Here is a 16,681-nt window from a genome sequence, read left to right as displayed (position 1 = left end):
ATGCATTTAAAAATAAAAACTTGACGCAAAGAATTCTGTGGTGGTAATAAGAAAGCTATATATAGGCCAATTAGGTTTGCATGGTCATCTTTTCTTTGATTTAAGCATCCCAAAGGGAGGTTTATAAACAGAGTATCTTGTTAGTCTTTCTGTAATTGTAACCTGTCTAGTTTGACCTCTAGCCTGTCTATTGCAATATTTGTTGTATTTTTTCAAAGAGGCACATAACTGTTGCCCATGCCAATTGTTATTGAATATTTAATAACATGCATTTTATCCTCATGTATCTCTTCCTTCGTTTTCTAAGGGAATTCTCCTCAGGTGTCAGAAATGTATGTCAGTGATACATTTTGTTCATAGCACAAAAAATAATTTGGTATATTTTGACAAATATTTAGTTCATTGATTGTCCAAATTTAAGCTTTAAATGTGGTATAAAATAACGGAGCTAAAAAGATTCATGTAGAATGAGATTATGCATGTTATCAAAATATGCTCTCCTTAATAAATGTTTCCACAAATTTGTTATTTATAAGCACAATTTCATGTCTAGTTATCTGGGCAAACAGAACAAGAAGATCTGGACTATATAGCTATTAACACCTGAATTAATCATCAGTAATAAGTAACTGCTGTGAGAAAGACTCATTATAGGAAGCAAACAGGTTTTAATTCTTTTAGAAGCAGTAACGCCCAAATCTTCAACTGCATATGACATCCAAGTATTTACTGAATATCCTATATATAGAAGCCCTGAAAAAGTCATCTGAGCTCTGATTGTAAGGGTCTATGATCTTATCAAGGACAAAAGTGAAATGGAAAAAAAAAAAAACAACAACAAAGGATTTACAGAAAACATTTGCATATTTTCAGAACATTCATTTATACTTAAAAAGCTTCAGACATTCAAATTGGAAACATTGAGATACAAAGTGATGACTCTTGTTAGTTTATCTTATTTTTAATAGAAACAGGTACTTTCCTGTTCACTGCAGAAACAACCTCAACTTTACAAACTCTGTTCTTCCCTCTTTAGCTCTAAAAACATGTTAATGTATATGAGAAGTGCAATACTGGAATGCCTGCAAGACAATGGCACTGAATTTTAAGAAAGCCTTACAGAAATATTTCATTACATGACATTGGTGACAGTTTCTGACAACCAAAGTACCGTAAAATGGAATTGAATACTGGCAATTGTAATTTGAGCATTGTAAGAAGAACCCTGACTTTTCCAGTGTACTTTATCTCCTACTCTTTTGCCTTTTATTCCCCCTCTCCAATTCACATCATACAATACGTTGTTATTAAGTTAATTCTAATACATTTGATGTTTTAATAAAATGATCACTAAAAAATTAGAATTACTTCTACATAGTCTACCACTGAAAGACTTTATTTGCTGAGAATTTTCCACCAATAAAAGTTTTGAAAATACTATAGAATGCATCTAAGAAATTATGTTGTTATGCAAATGATCAACTGCTTTTAGTTTGTACAAAGAAGATTTGCATACTTTATAAGACTGAAAAAATACCAGAAGTTGAAAACAATTTTGTATTTCTTAGGCATCTAGTATATGATTTTTAAAATTAATATTTAAAATTGTATACAAGGAAGTAATTTTCTCAATTGTTTATGAAAGTAAATATACTTCACTTTCTAGTCAGGACAATAGACAGTATTCTTTAAATAGATGGAAATGACTTATAGGAGAAATATTACTGCTAATTGTAGCAGTTAGTATTTTAAAGCTTTGATTTTAGAAATTTCAACTGTCTGATCTCATCTGTCAGTGTCTGATGGTGTCTCTTTAAGAGAAAGCATCCTTTTTACCTGAGCTTTCAAGAAATTAAAATATAAGGAATAAGACTGATGGAAACAATCATCTTTCTTACTAATAAAATGGATGTGGGAGAAAGTGGCTACCTCTGACCTAGTAGGCTTACTGATACTGAAAGATGCTCCAGCTCAGTCACTAGTAGCAATGGGTCATTCCAGGCCCTCCACTCTGAAGAGACACCACAAAACTGAGAGCACTTGGGAGCACATACCCCATGCAGGCAGATAACTGCCCAGAAAACGAGGAGAGAGAAAAAACCATGGCGAAGTATGTTCAATTCCTCATCCCAGTCAAACCAGTAAGATAGGTAACTCCTCCTTCCTGTATCCAAATAGTTGATGGAGCTGAATGAAAATAGAACTTTTACATGAGGCGATTTCTACTCATCAGGAGAAAACATGAGGAATTGAACTAAAGCATTCCTCAGTCTCGCCCTGTATTGATATTTTGCTATAATGTAATAATCATTTTAAATTATTTTTGCAAATAGAATTTTATTAGTGCCTAGTAACATTTCTGTGAAAGGTGATTAAAAATTCACTTAACAGTAAGGGAGTCACTCCACACCTGCCTCTTTGGGGGAGTGAAAGAATGGATGGAGCTATTAACCTTATTATTTACTGGAACAATGCCAGTGGAATCTTGTTGCTATTGAGCATTTGAATCATGGCTAATGTAGTTAATGGACTCAACTTTTATTTAACTTTTTGTTTTGTTTTTTGAGATGGAGTCTCATTCAGTCGCCCAGGCTGGAGTGCAGTGGCCGGATCTCAGCTCACTGCAAGCTCCGCCTCCCGGGTTCCCGCCATTCTCCTGCCTCAGCCTCCCGAGTAGCTGGGACTATAGGCGCCCGCCGCCACGCCAGGCTAATTTTTTTGCATTTTTAGTAGAGATGGGGTTTCACTGTGTTAGCCAGGATGGTCTTGATCTCTGACCTCGTGATCCGCCGGCCTGGGCCTCCCAAAGTTCTGGGATTACAGGCGTGAGCCACCGCGCCTGGCCATTAACTTAATTTTAATTAATTTAAATTTAACTGAGAGAGTCATATGTAGCTAGTGGCTACCGTATTGCACAAAGCAATTCTATATCTTCAAGAATAGCAGAAATTCTTAGCCAGAAACTATTAAGACTAATGCAAAGAGTGATGTAATTAAGATTCATGATCAGAATCTGAAAAGAGGAGGGCTCTGAAACACTTCCCTGACCAACATGTTGTGTTGACCAGGCTTAGAGTCTGGCTGATGAGGCTTGGCTGACAGGTTCTGAGAAGCTTTCTGGTACGTATTATTAAGAACAGGTTGAGAGAATTTGAAGCATTTAAGAAGAAACTCATTAGTTTCACAAAAAGTGACTGTATATAAGTCAATGTTAGAGAGAAAAATATGGATATTTTAAAGGAGGTGACTGTGAAAAGGAATAAAGTCCGATAAAGAGTTAATTCTGGGACAAGTTTGGAGAAGATCAGCTCTCATATGTATTGATAAAACCCACCTGTGAGTACCCACTTGGGTACCTGTGAGTACTCTGAGGCATCCTATTTGACACGCTCCAGGGTCATATGTTAGAAGCCGAGTCTGACTTATAATCGTGTTTTTCACATCCCCTGTACCTGTCCTACACACATGTAAATAAAAATAACAGATAATGTTGGTCTTCAAGGAAAAGAATGAAAGAGAGAGCCTCAGCAGGGTTTTAGTCTCTGGGTTGGGCCATTTGTGAGGCCCTACTTTGGTTTTAAGAAATAGACATATAGGTATAGGTATAGATATAAATGATATAGATACAGATAACTTCTTAAGACATTTATCTTTTTATTTAACATATCTCTATGAGTTTCTTGCTGGCAGAAAAACATTGCATTGATGAAATAAATTATTACTCTATTATCAATTATTTCTCTTTGTAATGTCTATCTTGTAATTCCCCAGATAGTGGAATTCAATTTATCTTATCTTGTAAGAGCTAGCTTTGTACATTACTTCTTCTTTTTTTTTTTTTTTTTTTTTTTTTTTTGAGACCGAGTCTAGCTCTGTCGCCCAGGCTGGAGTGCAGTGGCCGGATCTCAGCTCACTGCAAGCTCCGCCTCCCGGGTTTACGCCATTCTCCTGCCTCAGCCTCCCGAGTAGCTGGGACTATAGGCGCCCGCCACCTTGCCCGGCTAGTTTTTTGTATTTTTTAGTAGAGACGGGGTTTCACCGTGTTAGCCAGGATGGTCTCCATCTCCTGACCTCGTGATCCGCCTGTCTCGGCCTCCCAAAGTGCTGGGATTACAGGCTTAAGCCACCGCGCCCGACCTGTACATTACTTCTTTTGAAGTTTCCCCTAAGTCACAAGACTGCTCTTCTACCCACTTGTTTGTCTAGTTTATAATAGCCCTTAGTATCTACCAGTGGTGTATTCCTTTAAACTTCTTCCAGTCCACAGATTTGCTGAACATCTACTATAAACCAGACACTGTGCTAAGTATAGAAGGTATACACAGTGTATATAATGTGATAAGAGCTAGTAGAGATTTGTACTTGCTACTGTGCCACCTTAGAAGAGCAAGTAATTGATCCCATCTAGGGAACTCAGAAAGCTCCCTTGCAAAATTTTACATTTGAGTTAACTAAATACAGAGTAAGAAGCTATCCAAGCAGATGAGGTACCTGGCTGGTCCTTATGTATAATAAGAATTGAAAATAAAGAAATGGAATGGAATAATAAAATAAATGGAAATGGGAATTGAAAAGAAATAAAGGACTAAATATTCTCCACATCCCATTTTGAGAATTTGGTAATATGGGCCTGTAGGCAACGTGGAAGTGTGAGAAATAAAGAGGGAATAGGAAGTCACATAGGTTAGGAAAACACGTGGGGGCCAGTTATGAAAATCTTTAAATGCCTCTTGTCAGACTCTGATTTGTTAATTAAATATATTGCCTCCTCAACAAGACTCTGTTTTCATATTTTCCCAACTCGTCAGGTTTTTAAAGCTTATAGTTGAATTCTTTCTAAATGGACCATGGTGTTGGGAGAAAAAAACACAGAATTGATACAATGGGAGCTTCCAGCTTTGTAAGGAATCAAAGGATTTTCTGTAGCACTAGTAACAGCATATATCACTTGAGACTTATCCTAAAAATTGTCTGTCTAGAGTTAAAAAAGGAGTTTATTATTTCTTTGATTTAAATATTGATCCTTTTTCCAAAGTCAAGCAAAATTTCAAGCATCGTGAAGTTAGATGAGAAATACATAAGATGAATTAATTTATTTAGATTGGATGGAGAGAATATTAGGCACTAGTACAAAGGGTATTAGGAAGCACTGCAAGATAAATAAAAGGTATTCAGGACAAGAGACAATTGTTACGTACATCAATTTCCTCTAAAAGCTTGGATAAGTGAACTTAAGCTACTGGGAATGAATAAAGTGGGATCCAGAGGGGCATTAATATTTCATGAGTTTTTAGTAATTATTTTCTAGGGAATTGAAAAAAGTTTGGTGGCAAGAGTAGGAAAATGAGAAGTTAGTCTATTCGGAAAAACATAAAAGGATGATATTGCAGGGAACCTTAAATTTGACAGTAAGAATATGTAATTAAAAATAACCTAATATAGTATTCCAATCTGTTTCCAATTTCTTTTTCTTACATGGAACATTATTGTGTCTATACAGAGAAAGCATATTTTTAATATATGCACACACACATAAATGTATATGTACATACACATATACATAACTGATACACATATATATTTGTATATGTATGTATATGCCAGTATGCATATTAATAGTAAAGACAAAGTTTCGTTGCTTATGCCTCTATATTTTGTTCTATCAGAATCAACAGTATTAAAGTTTGCAGTAGGAAAATGTTTGACAATTCAATGTTCACTTCTCTCCTTCCCTCTTCATAAGAGAACCCCAAATGTGCTTAGGGATTCCCCTCATGTAAGATAACACCAGTTCGAAATTCTAGCCAATCATAAAATTCCATTTTTCTTCATTGAGATTGTTCTGGATATATGAAAACCTGGGGAGCATCTGCCAGACGGTAGCTGAGAATGAGTCCCTGACTCCTATAAAATAGACACTAGAGGTGAAAATTCCTTTCCTTTGTCTGATATTGTGCAGGAAAGAAACATTTAATACAGCATTCCTCAATTAATCAAATACTGTACATTTTCAACAAGGGCCTGTTCTCAAGACTGGCCTTGGTTGTCTTCTGATTACTGAGCTCTGAGTCCTTGGAATGTTCTCCCTGATAAGAGATTTTTGTATGCCTGAGGCCTTGGGCTGTTCTGTACCAACTTGACAGGATGGTTAGTTAACAGTGGGATTTATGGTGAATACCTGTTTCTGCTCAGGATGTCTGGAGTCTGAGAAGGTAGTGTCAGTCATGTTGGTGTGCATGGCCTACATACATGATCCCCAATAGGATTTCTTGACACAAAGCCACAATGGTAACACTTAGAGTGTATTGTAACTTATTTGAACTGAGAAAATTAAACACATTATGCAGCCCCAAAGAGAGAAAACACCTAGAAGCTTGTTCCTGATGTCTGCCAGATTGTGCCCCATATGCATTTTTCCTTTGCTGGTTTCAATACCATCTTTCCAATGTAATCAACTCCAAGAGTATGACGGCTTTTGAGCTCTCTGAGTCCTTCAAGTGAATTATTGAACCTGTGGGTGGTCTTAGGGATCCCTAACACAGACATGATGTCTGACACAATTGCAGTCCTCTTGAAGGCACTAGATAAATCAGCCTTGAGGTAAAACCAGTGCTAATACAAATAACAGTTTAACCAGTTATCACTTTAAAACATTTGTTTTCCTAAGCCTAGATTGTGAAGACCTGAACACAAATGGAATTGATTTTTTAACTTCTTTTACATGTACTTGATTTCTCCCTTTCTGTTAAGAGATCCTAGAAGATTAGAACCAATCACAGGGAGTTCAACTGTAAATTTCACAAGAGAATTTTCTGCAAATACCTTTGATTATAATATTATACTTACTCACTATATTTGATAGTAGTATTTAATCATTAATTCAGTACTATAACAAACATTTCCCCACAACCCCAGAGTGCTTGTTACATAATTAATACCCAGAAGGATTAATTTCCCCATTATTAACATTCAGGGTTGATAGTGAAAATCATTACAAGTACTTCCAAAATATTATACAAGAGCCAAGAAAATAAAAGAATGGTGGCTACCTGGTTAATGCCAGGAGAAAAATAAAATTTCTGAATGTAAGATGAAGTTTGTCTATAATATGTGAATGTAATTATCTTTTGGGGATAATGAGCCATACAGTCTTTAGCAAACATTGGCTGGATCCTCCATTTTAATATTTCAACTTAAAATGATTTAATAGGTCAGTAATTCAGTTAAATTGGTTCAAAGCAATCCATAACAAATGGGCCAGATTTTATTTCCACTACCATTCCCAGGAGCAAATTTGCAAGGATGTAGGCATAAAGGTGCATGTTTTACATTTTAGGTATCTAACATCATTCTATGATAGTAAGGATCTCAGTTCAATGAAATGATTAATTTTTGCTTTAGAATATCCTCTCCCTTTGTTTCCACTGTCAAGTGGATAATTTTTATTCCAAAACATATATGAGAAAAACTGATAATTTAGATTTTCTTCACAAGATCAAAGCTGTGCATAATAAGCCAACTATAGAAGCATCTTGCTCTCTACATTCTCAGAAATAAGCCTGATCTCTCTTCAGAATGGGGCAGTTAATTTAGAAGCTCATTAGTAAATGAAAGTATTTTATGGCACCTCTTTTATTTTCAAGTTTCAGTTATTTATTCATCAGTGTAATATCCAGTAGATTATATCAAAATGATTTCATGCATTTAGAGGAGAAATATTTCCTGGTTAGGTGGAAAACTGTGCAGATGGTTACTGGAAGACCTTCATTATAAGGCAGCTTTATAGTGAAATATTTCATTTCACTATAAAGAAAGAAACCTGGACCTTCTTTCTTCAGTTTGCTGTAATCCACATTCACTGAGTAGAACTCGTATTGATCACAGGGACCCAGTTCGTCTCAGGGCTCTGGGTTTTTCTTCCTGTCCCAACTAATATCTGGATTGAACAATGCCAAACACAAGAGATACAGTGCTGCACCAGTACCTCTAGCTCCAATAAATACAAAGAGGGGCATCAAGCTTGGATGCTTCTTGACCTGACTGATGATATAGCGGGGTATGTCTGTGGCAGAGGCCTCTGATTGGAAAGGAGAGAACCAGCTTAACCACCAGGCCCTGGGCTAAGTAGTATGTGCATATGTTTTTAAGTGCCACTTCTCATGAGTAGCAAAGGGCAGAAACTGACAACTCACAAACTAACCTAAGAGTGGCTTTAAAAAAATGGGTGTTTATATAATTCTGAATCTTCTCCTGAAATTATTGGAAAATCTGTCAATATGTCACATTCTTAAAATTGACTGAGTCTGAGTAACAGAGGCTCTCCTCCTATCCCAACAAAGGGCCTGGACTTTCCATCTTGCAAAAGTCCACTTTTTCCTTAGTGTCCCTCTGACACTGACTTGTAGAGTCAAATTCCCTTGCACTAACTCACCTCAGTGGCTTATTAAAATTGTCTGAGTCGGCCGGGCGCGGCGGCTCAAGCCTGTAATCCCAGCACTTTGGGAGGCCGAGACGGGCAGATCACGAGGTCAGGAGATCGAGACCATCCTGGCTAACACTGTGAAACCCCGTCTTTACTAAAAAATACAAAAAACTAGCCGGGCAAGGTGGCGGGCGCCTGTAGTCCCAGCTACTCGAGAGGCTGAGGCAGGAGAATGGCATAAACCCGGGAGGCGGAGCTTGCAGTGAGCTGAGATCCGGCCACTGCACTCCAGCCCAGGGTGATAGAGCGAGACTCCGTCTCAAAAAAAAAAAAAAAAAAAAAAAATTGTCTGAGTCTAATGACTATTCTAATTGACAATCTCTAATTAAAATCAATATTCTTTAAACATATTGTAGGAAAATACTTGTTTGATAATGTGAATTAAATTTTAACCTCCATAGAATGAAAGTGAGTTGAGTGTTAATGGCAAGAGATATTGTATGGGATATCCAGATAGCCTATAGACTTTGTCATTATTTTTAAATCAAATTCAGGGTTGTTACTCAAACTCATTAACCCAAAGCCATCCTTCACCTACCTAGTGTGAGAAAGTAATAACCAGCACCATATAGATAAATAAAATAATTAAATAAATCTGTAAAATAATGATCATGATTACATTATGTGCACATTCCGATTTGTTGACTATTAAGAGAGATATCATGTGGTGCTTATGTTGACATTAGAGAAGAAACTTGTTTTTCACAAGTCCTCCATCATCTTGTCATTGAAGCAGAAATGCTCAATGATGATGTGATTCTACTGTATTGTTCGTTAGATACAAACTTTTCTGAGAAAATCTACTTGGGCTCAGGTCTTGTTCTAGCCATTGTACATCTGAATGCATTAAAGTGAATTTCTCTAACAGTAACTTTCACTATGCTTGCCACATTAGTAATGTATGACTAAAAAGAGGGACAAAGAGCTAGTAAAAAAGATTTCTCCAGAAAACTTGAATAGAGATTTTATCCTGATGTGCATTTTCATCTTTTCTTAAAATTAGCCTGGAAAGGTAAACACAAAGCTACATCTTAATTTTATTAAGGCATTAGCACCTCCCAACTCAGAAACTAGATCTAACAAGATGCTCAGCATCAAATCAAAAACAGCAAACTTAATATCAATTAGAGATGATACTGAGTGCAAAATCAAATAACCCAAAATGTCATGCAATCATTGAGAATTTCATCACTAAAGGCTTTGCCGGCAGAGTGATGGCCACGTGTGCAAGGTAATTATATGAAATGCCAAAAGACCAAGCTGTTGGGAAAAACAAGTTTTTGGAAAAATTGAAACATAAGCTTTCAATATTTTGAAATACACCCACGTCTTGATAAGCAAACTAACCAACTCCACGTTGGGAGATAATTTTCCACGGGTAATTTCTCCATTGTCTTTCTGTGCGATGTTATGCACAGAGACACTTTTGTTTGGGACTATTTTTTTGGGAATGTCTATATTACAAATGTCCTTGGAAAATGGAGACAGTGTGTCCCTGCCGGAAGCAAATATTGGCAGGTCTGCTTACAGCCCAATATAGAAGATTAGCATTAACGATCCTTGGAGTTGCTCAGGTGTGATGCAAACTCACTGAGTGAACAGCTTCCACCTCAAATGCTCTGTCTTGTCTCTATAGAATTTGAGGAGCAAGAAAAACGGATCTGAATGTAAAGCTTAGGCTGCTTGCTGTGCCATGACGAAAAAGTCCTTTTCTCTAAACCAGGCTTTTAATGTGCTCTGCTTTCATCAGTGAGATTTGGGAAAGCCTTCACTGTTAGTGTTCGATATGGTAATATCTCAGATCCCTCATAATTTTTGACAATACCAGTAGAGCCTAAGGTAATATTTTTATGTTGGTAATTGGATCTAAGTTTCCAAACTTTGTAATTTCTGACTTATAAATGGAAGTTGATTTTAACAGTCACCAAAAGATACAATTCTAGAACCATTCATTCAATCTTTGTTTTCTGGTAATAAATTCATCTCATGGCCCAGTTCATTGATTAAGCGGTATAACTAAAACTTACAAACATTAATTACAACCCCTCCTTGCAGACCCTCTGCACCTCTCTGCTTATAATATAAAATTAGTCAACAAAATAGACATTAACTAAAATAAGAATATTGGGTGTGATTTCTGCTAAGTCAATAAATTTGTGACTTCCGTCATAATCTAGAATACAACACTGACAGTGATTTTTCATTAATGCACATAACAGCTTCACGGCTGACTTAAATTTCCAAAGATGAAATCACCTGTCTGAATTGACCTAGCTGTCTCTGTTTCCTGTGCTTTCTTTTCCGTGCTTTCTATGCTCCTCCTTTTTTGGGTATTCCAAACCATCTTTAAAATTGTGCTGTTAGAGATAGGGCTGTTTCTTTCTTTCTTTTTTTTTTTTTTTTTTTTTTTTTTTTTTGAGGCGGAGTCTCGCTCTGTCGCCCAGACTGGAGTGCAGTGGCACAATCTCGGCTCACTGCAAGCTCCGCCTCCCGGGTTCACGCCATTCTCCTGCCTCAGCCTCCTGGGTAGCTGGGACTACAGGCGCCCGCCACCTCGCCCGGCTAGTTTTTTGTATTTTTAGTAGAGACGGGGTTTCACCATGTTAGCCAGGATGGTCTCGATCTCCTGACCTCGTGATCCGCCCGTCTCGGCCTCCCAAAGTGCTGGGATTACAGGCTTGAGCCACCGCGCCTGGCCGGGGCTGTTTCTATGATACATTCACACCATTACAGTTTATGATATATATCCACAGACTCCATTGTTTTATTCCTGCTCTTAGTTTTTGATTAAGAATAGCCCAAGTTTTAATTTCTTCTGCATTCTCTACAATTGTGTCAAAATAGCATTGGAAGATGATATCCATGTGAAACAAGTTTCTGAAAATTAATGATATCTAAAGCTCAAAATAACTGTGTGGTGCTGTTTTTCACATAAATACAATTTTTTAAAATATATAACTCTTCTGACATATTCCCTTTTAAAACCATGTTAATAGTGAAAATGACCCCAGATCTGTTTGTTCCTTATTCATCAAGAGCAGTGAAATAGCTGGCTGGTAGTTATTATATGATATTTATCTTTTTCTGTTAGGTTTTAAGGAAAATAGTTTATATGGCACAAAGACCCACCCAAACTTTATTCATGAGTTTCCCATCCTAACACTAATAACAGAAGAGTTATCATCTTTCCTGTAAGACTCCTGACATGCAGTTCATTAAATATAAGATTTCAGAGAGCACCCAAGTCTCTGAAATTATCTATATGAAGACTTAGACGTGAAGATGTGAATGAATTTGTCCTTGGTCATAAAGTCTATCAAAGGGAAGACTGGAATTTGAACTAAAACATCTTGATATAGATGTTAATGTTCATGTTCATGGTTCATTGCTCCTCTAATCTACCACCCTCATAAAAATTTTCCACTTTTTCTTTTAAATTTATTGCTAATTTTAAATAAACAATAGAGTTGTAGACTGCCCAATGTACAGAAAATCAAAAAAAAAAAAAAAAAAGTCTAGACATGAGATAAATTCCTGTATTATCAGCTCAAGCGTCATCCTGTCTAGGAATGTGTCCTCAACAGTATTTAAGTGCTAGGCCACCCCATCCCTAGCCAATCTCTCTTGGATACCTCCTTTCTGTTCCCTGTAGTTCCCTAGGTTTTTCTCAATCAAAACAGGAATAAGTCAACAACAAGTGTAACTTTCTATTTTAGACTGATAACTCCTTTTGTCTAGTGATTATGTTGTATCATTGCATCCTCATTATGGAGAACATTCTGTGCCACACAATTGTATTGATACAGTTGTATTGTATCAATTGCCACACATGTATTGATAATGACATGAATAAGAATTTTCCACATCGTCAGCACAATAATAAATATATTTGGAAAACTGCAGAGTGGTAGATTGGAGGAGGGAGGAGGGACACCAAAACCCCAGAATCTAGGGCAAATTCAGGCATAAGGAAGGAAGGGGGCAGGGCTTATTTCTGTAAGGACAAACAGTCATCAGATAACCAAGGGAAGGTTTTAGAACAGAGAAACAGAAAAAAATCCCGTTCATTTTCAGTTTTGAGACTTGAGATCAAAATCAGCTTGTCACAAAGAGACTCCAGAGCTGGGGAAAGGAGAAAAATAGGCCATAGGTATCAATCAGAATCTGGCACGTGGAAGGCAAAATGCATGCATGAGAGAACGCTCCCAGAGCTTCTACATGACAACTCTTCATTTACCTGAAGGATATAAAAGCTAGGATAGGAAATCAGCCAAATTTGTGTCCATATATACAGTATCCTTTTTATTTATGTAGTTCGTTTTTTTCTTTTGTGAATCAGACCCACTCAGGCACTTTTTTCTTTCACACATTCTCCTATAGTTTAACTGGCCCCAAATGTTAAACATCTGAAATGTGACTGAATTGGGAGATTGGTTATTTACTAACTCATGTCTAAACTACAGTGAACAAAAATTCTGATAGTTCACGACTAATTGGAATATGTCATGAACAAGAGACATTATACTGAATTAAAGAAAGTGGATTTAATTGAAAGTGAAAAATTCTCTGATTCTTGCTACCTTTTTGTTGTAAACAATGCATTGGCACTTGGAACATACAGGAATTAGGAAAATGTCTCAGTATCTTTGGTCTTACCTCATCGTTGGTATACTAAATTAAAATTAAATGCCTTCAATGATAATCTTTATTAATTTTTCTCCATGTAGATAATGACAGCCAACATGATTAATTCATTATTTTAGTAATGCAAGGAGAGACAAAACTGATAAACATTGATCTAATGTGAATCTTTAGAACTCAAAGCTAGTTTCATGAGTAGGAAGAGGACGCAACTATTTTTTGGGATTATTTTAACATCAATAAGAGATCCATTCCCACAGTAGTGTGAATAATTGATATTGTTTGTTTTTCAAATTTTAAGCTATAAAGAGCTATGACTAAACTGAATGTAATAAAATCTTAAGACAATCACAACTGAAAAGACTACCGGAATAAAAATAAACTTGACCAAACACAATTTCAAGTAAGGCTAGACCTGAATATATTGCAGAAAGAATAACTTAAAGATCTAATCTTTACAGGATATATCGAAATTCTGTTATTTTACACTTTCTGTCTCCAACATAGACAACAGTACCTTCATATATTCTCTCCATAAAGAAAATTCTTCTAACCTCCTTCTAGTCTACAGGGAAAAATTTGAATTTGGCATGACTGATGAATAGAGTTACCTGGGCGAAATCTTTGGCACACAAATTATCACCCTTGTGACTGATTTAACTGAGTTGGTGTCTCAGTTCTAAAATCTGAATTTCTTCCTTGTTCCCAGAATAAATTTTGCTCTTTAACATTCTGTTGAATGTCTCCCCCTCAAGGCTTAATGGACTTCTCTGCAGCCTTTTAAAACTATTTTGGAAATGTAAGCCTGCAACACTGCAACATATCACATTCTTAGCAAGAAGTGTTGAACAAAATAATAACATTTAAGTCTCTATGTTTGAGGGACACAATTAGACATGAGGCAGTAGATGTTGAGATCAGACAGTGTCATATTTAATCTTTGTAGTAATGATGTGACAAAAACAAAGATTATTTTGTTTAACAATTGACCTACTTGACTTTATATACTATTGCAAGTAATTTATATTTTAGTTGCATTCCCTTCTCTATTACCACATTCAATATTCAGGCAATGCATGTAATATACATTATGATGCTGAGGAACAAAATATGAAATTGTGGTGAGGGTCATGTTTCTTTATCCTGCTCCTTTTCATATTGCTCTACTTTTCTTTGGATTATTTTTTATTCTCACTGGAGTCGGCGTGCTTTTGCTGATTACTTATTGGTCTATGGTATATTGTTATATTTTCATAGCTCCTACAAGTCTCCAATGCACCCCTCCAAGAGTGTTTTAATAAACATGATTCTTGGGGTAGTAACCAAAATCAAGTATCCCGAGGAGCTGGCAGCAGGTTAAAATTACTTTGGAATAAGTCTATCAGGGCACAGGGTCATATATGCAAATTAGGTCACACGAAGTGCCCTGAGTATTCCATCGTTCCCCAAGGTAGATTTGCAAACTAAACTCTAATAGATACTGACCCTGGGTTAATTACATAAAACATGTAATCTATTTATATTTTGTCAGTGTATCTAGCTGCCTGAAACTTGAATTTAAAAAACAAGAGCTTACCTAGAGTAAAATAGAATTTCAAATTTCCAAATATCTCCCTTATTGTTGCATTTGATCCAGCAAACATCATATATAAGAAATGTATATAATCAGTTATCAAGTACTTTTTTATCCTAAAACTTTATATATATGTTAGACAAGAATACACAAAAATAACAGTAAAAGTTACTGATAATTCTGTAACTCCAGGGCAACAGATTTTAATATCTTTGCATAATGTCTTCCTAAATTATATATCAATGCAAATAATTAAAATTGAATGTATAATAATATACTTTTGTCTCATTTAAACAACCTGGTGATACATATTTTAATATCAGTTTATGACGCCGATATAGTAAGTGATTATGATCATGAATCTTGGAGCCAGATTGCCTGGGATTTAATCTCTGCTTTGTTATTTATAAAAATATGTGACCTCAGACAAGTTATTTAACTTTTCTACGACTAAAGCTTATAAAAAATAAAACTGAAATAATAATAGCGTATTTCTTGTAGAGTGCTTGTAAGTTTTTAATGAGTTAACACAAATAAAGTGCTTAGATTAATACCTCGAATATTAGTAACCGTATAAAAAAGTTAGCCACAGTTATTTAATGTCTGTATATTATTATACAGTATATTATGTATAGCAACCAAATTGTCCTATTGTTTTCTAATATTGACAGTTTTTCCAATATTTTATAAATAAAAATGTTGAAAAACCTTTTTATAAAAACATATAATGACTATAAGAATGATCTTCTTTAAAAATAGTCATACATGTGAAATTATTTAGCCAAATACAGAATTCAAAGATGGTTCACACATTTTGACAGATTCTTCCCACCCCAGGAAGATAGTACAGTTTACAAAAGTGATTTATCGTCATTGAATAATATACATGCTTATTTATTTTAATGGTATCACAATGTTCATTTTAATTTGAAATTTTTTCATTATCTGCTAAATGGAGTTCATATTTATGTGTTTACAATCTTCTACAGGTTGAATTTTCTTTCTCCCACATTCATATGGTAAAGTTCTAACCCTAAGTTTCTTAGAATGTGACCTTATTGAAAAATGGTGTTATTGCCTATGTACTTAGTTAGGTCAAGGTGAGGTCATACTGAAGTAGGGTGGCTCCCTAATCCAATATGACTGGTATTCTTATACAAAAGCAAAATTTGGATACACACCCCCCAACCCCACATACACACACACACAACGTTGTGTGAATATAAAGGCAAAAATCAAAGTGATGCAACAGAAGTCAAAGAAAATTGGCTTCTAGAACTAAGAAATAATGAATTTCTCTTGTTCTAAACCGACCAGTCAGTCTACGTTGCGAATCATATACTACATCTGGATATTTTTTCCTTGATAAATACAGTGTATGAGTTATTTGCCTATCAAGATTCCTATGCTTTTCTTTTGCATTTAGTTTGCTTTCTTACATAGCGGTGAGTCATATCCCTTGCTAATGTGTTAAATGGCACTATATCTAGAATGGTTTTTGGACCAACTCTTTTGTCTCTTCTTTTCAATTTTCTAGTTTCAATTAAGCTAAGCTTTCATTATTGTACTTTTAAAAAGTAGAATATATTACTTGGGATGACTAGATTTTTCATGTTTTTCTCCCTTTTCAGAATTTTCATACTATTCTTATATAATTCTATTCTCTTAATTTTCTTGTTATTTCTGTTTTTAATTAGAAATTGTGTTTCAAATTTGATTAAGTATTTAGCCTGGGGTGTTTATACAGTAAAAGAAAACCAGATAATCCCTTTCCTGAAAGGGAGTAGGATCAGAAACAAAAGAGGAAATTATTTTATTACATTCACTTTCACACAAATGTAAAATCAATTTCATGATCATATTACAGTTTGACAGTAGTGACAACTACACCTGAATTTAAAGTGAAATTATAATATAATTTTGAGAGAAAATCTCGGTGGCTTAAAATGAATGGTTAAAAAAGAGATCACCTATCTATTTACATT

At 35.4% G+C, this 16,681-nt stretch overlaps 1 pseudogene; it reads right to left on the bottom strand.

Annotated features, from left to right (window-relative positions):
• Window positions 1–7,685: 7,685 nt before the first annotated feature.
• LOC115898768 lies at window positions 7,686–10,826 on the bottom strand (annotated as a pseudogene).
• Window positions 10,827–16,681: the final 5,855 nt, after the last annotated feature.

The sequence above is a fragment of the Rhinopithecus roxellana genome, chromosome 1 (assembly GCF_007565055.1).
Source record: "Rhinopithecus roxellana isolate Shanxi Qingling chromosome 1, ASM756505v1, whole genome shotgun sequence".
NCBI classification, from domain to species: domain Eukaryota; kingdom Metazoa; phylum Chordata; class Mammalia; order Primates; family Cercopithecidae; genus Rhinopithecus; species Rhinopithecus roxellana.
Note: the sequence above shows the minus strand (reverse complement) of the source record. Positions and strands in the feature narration are given on the sequence as shown.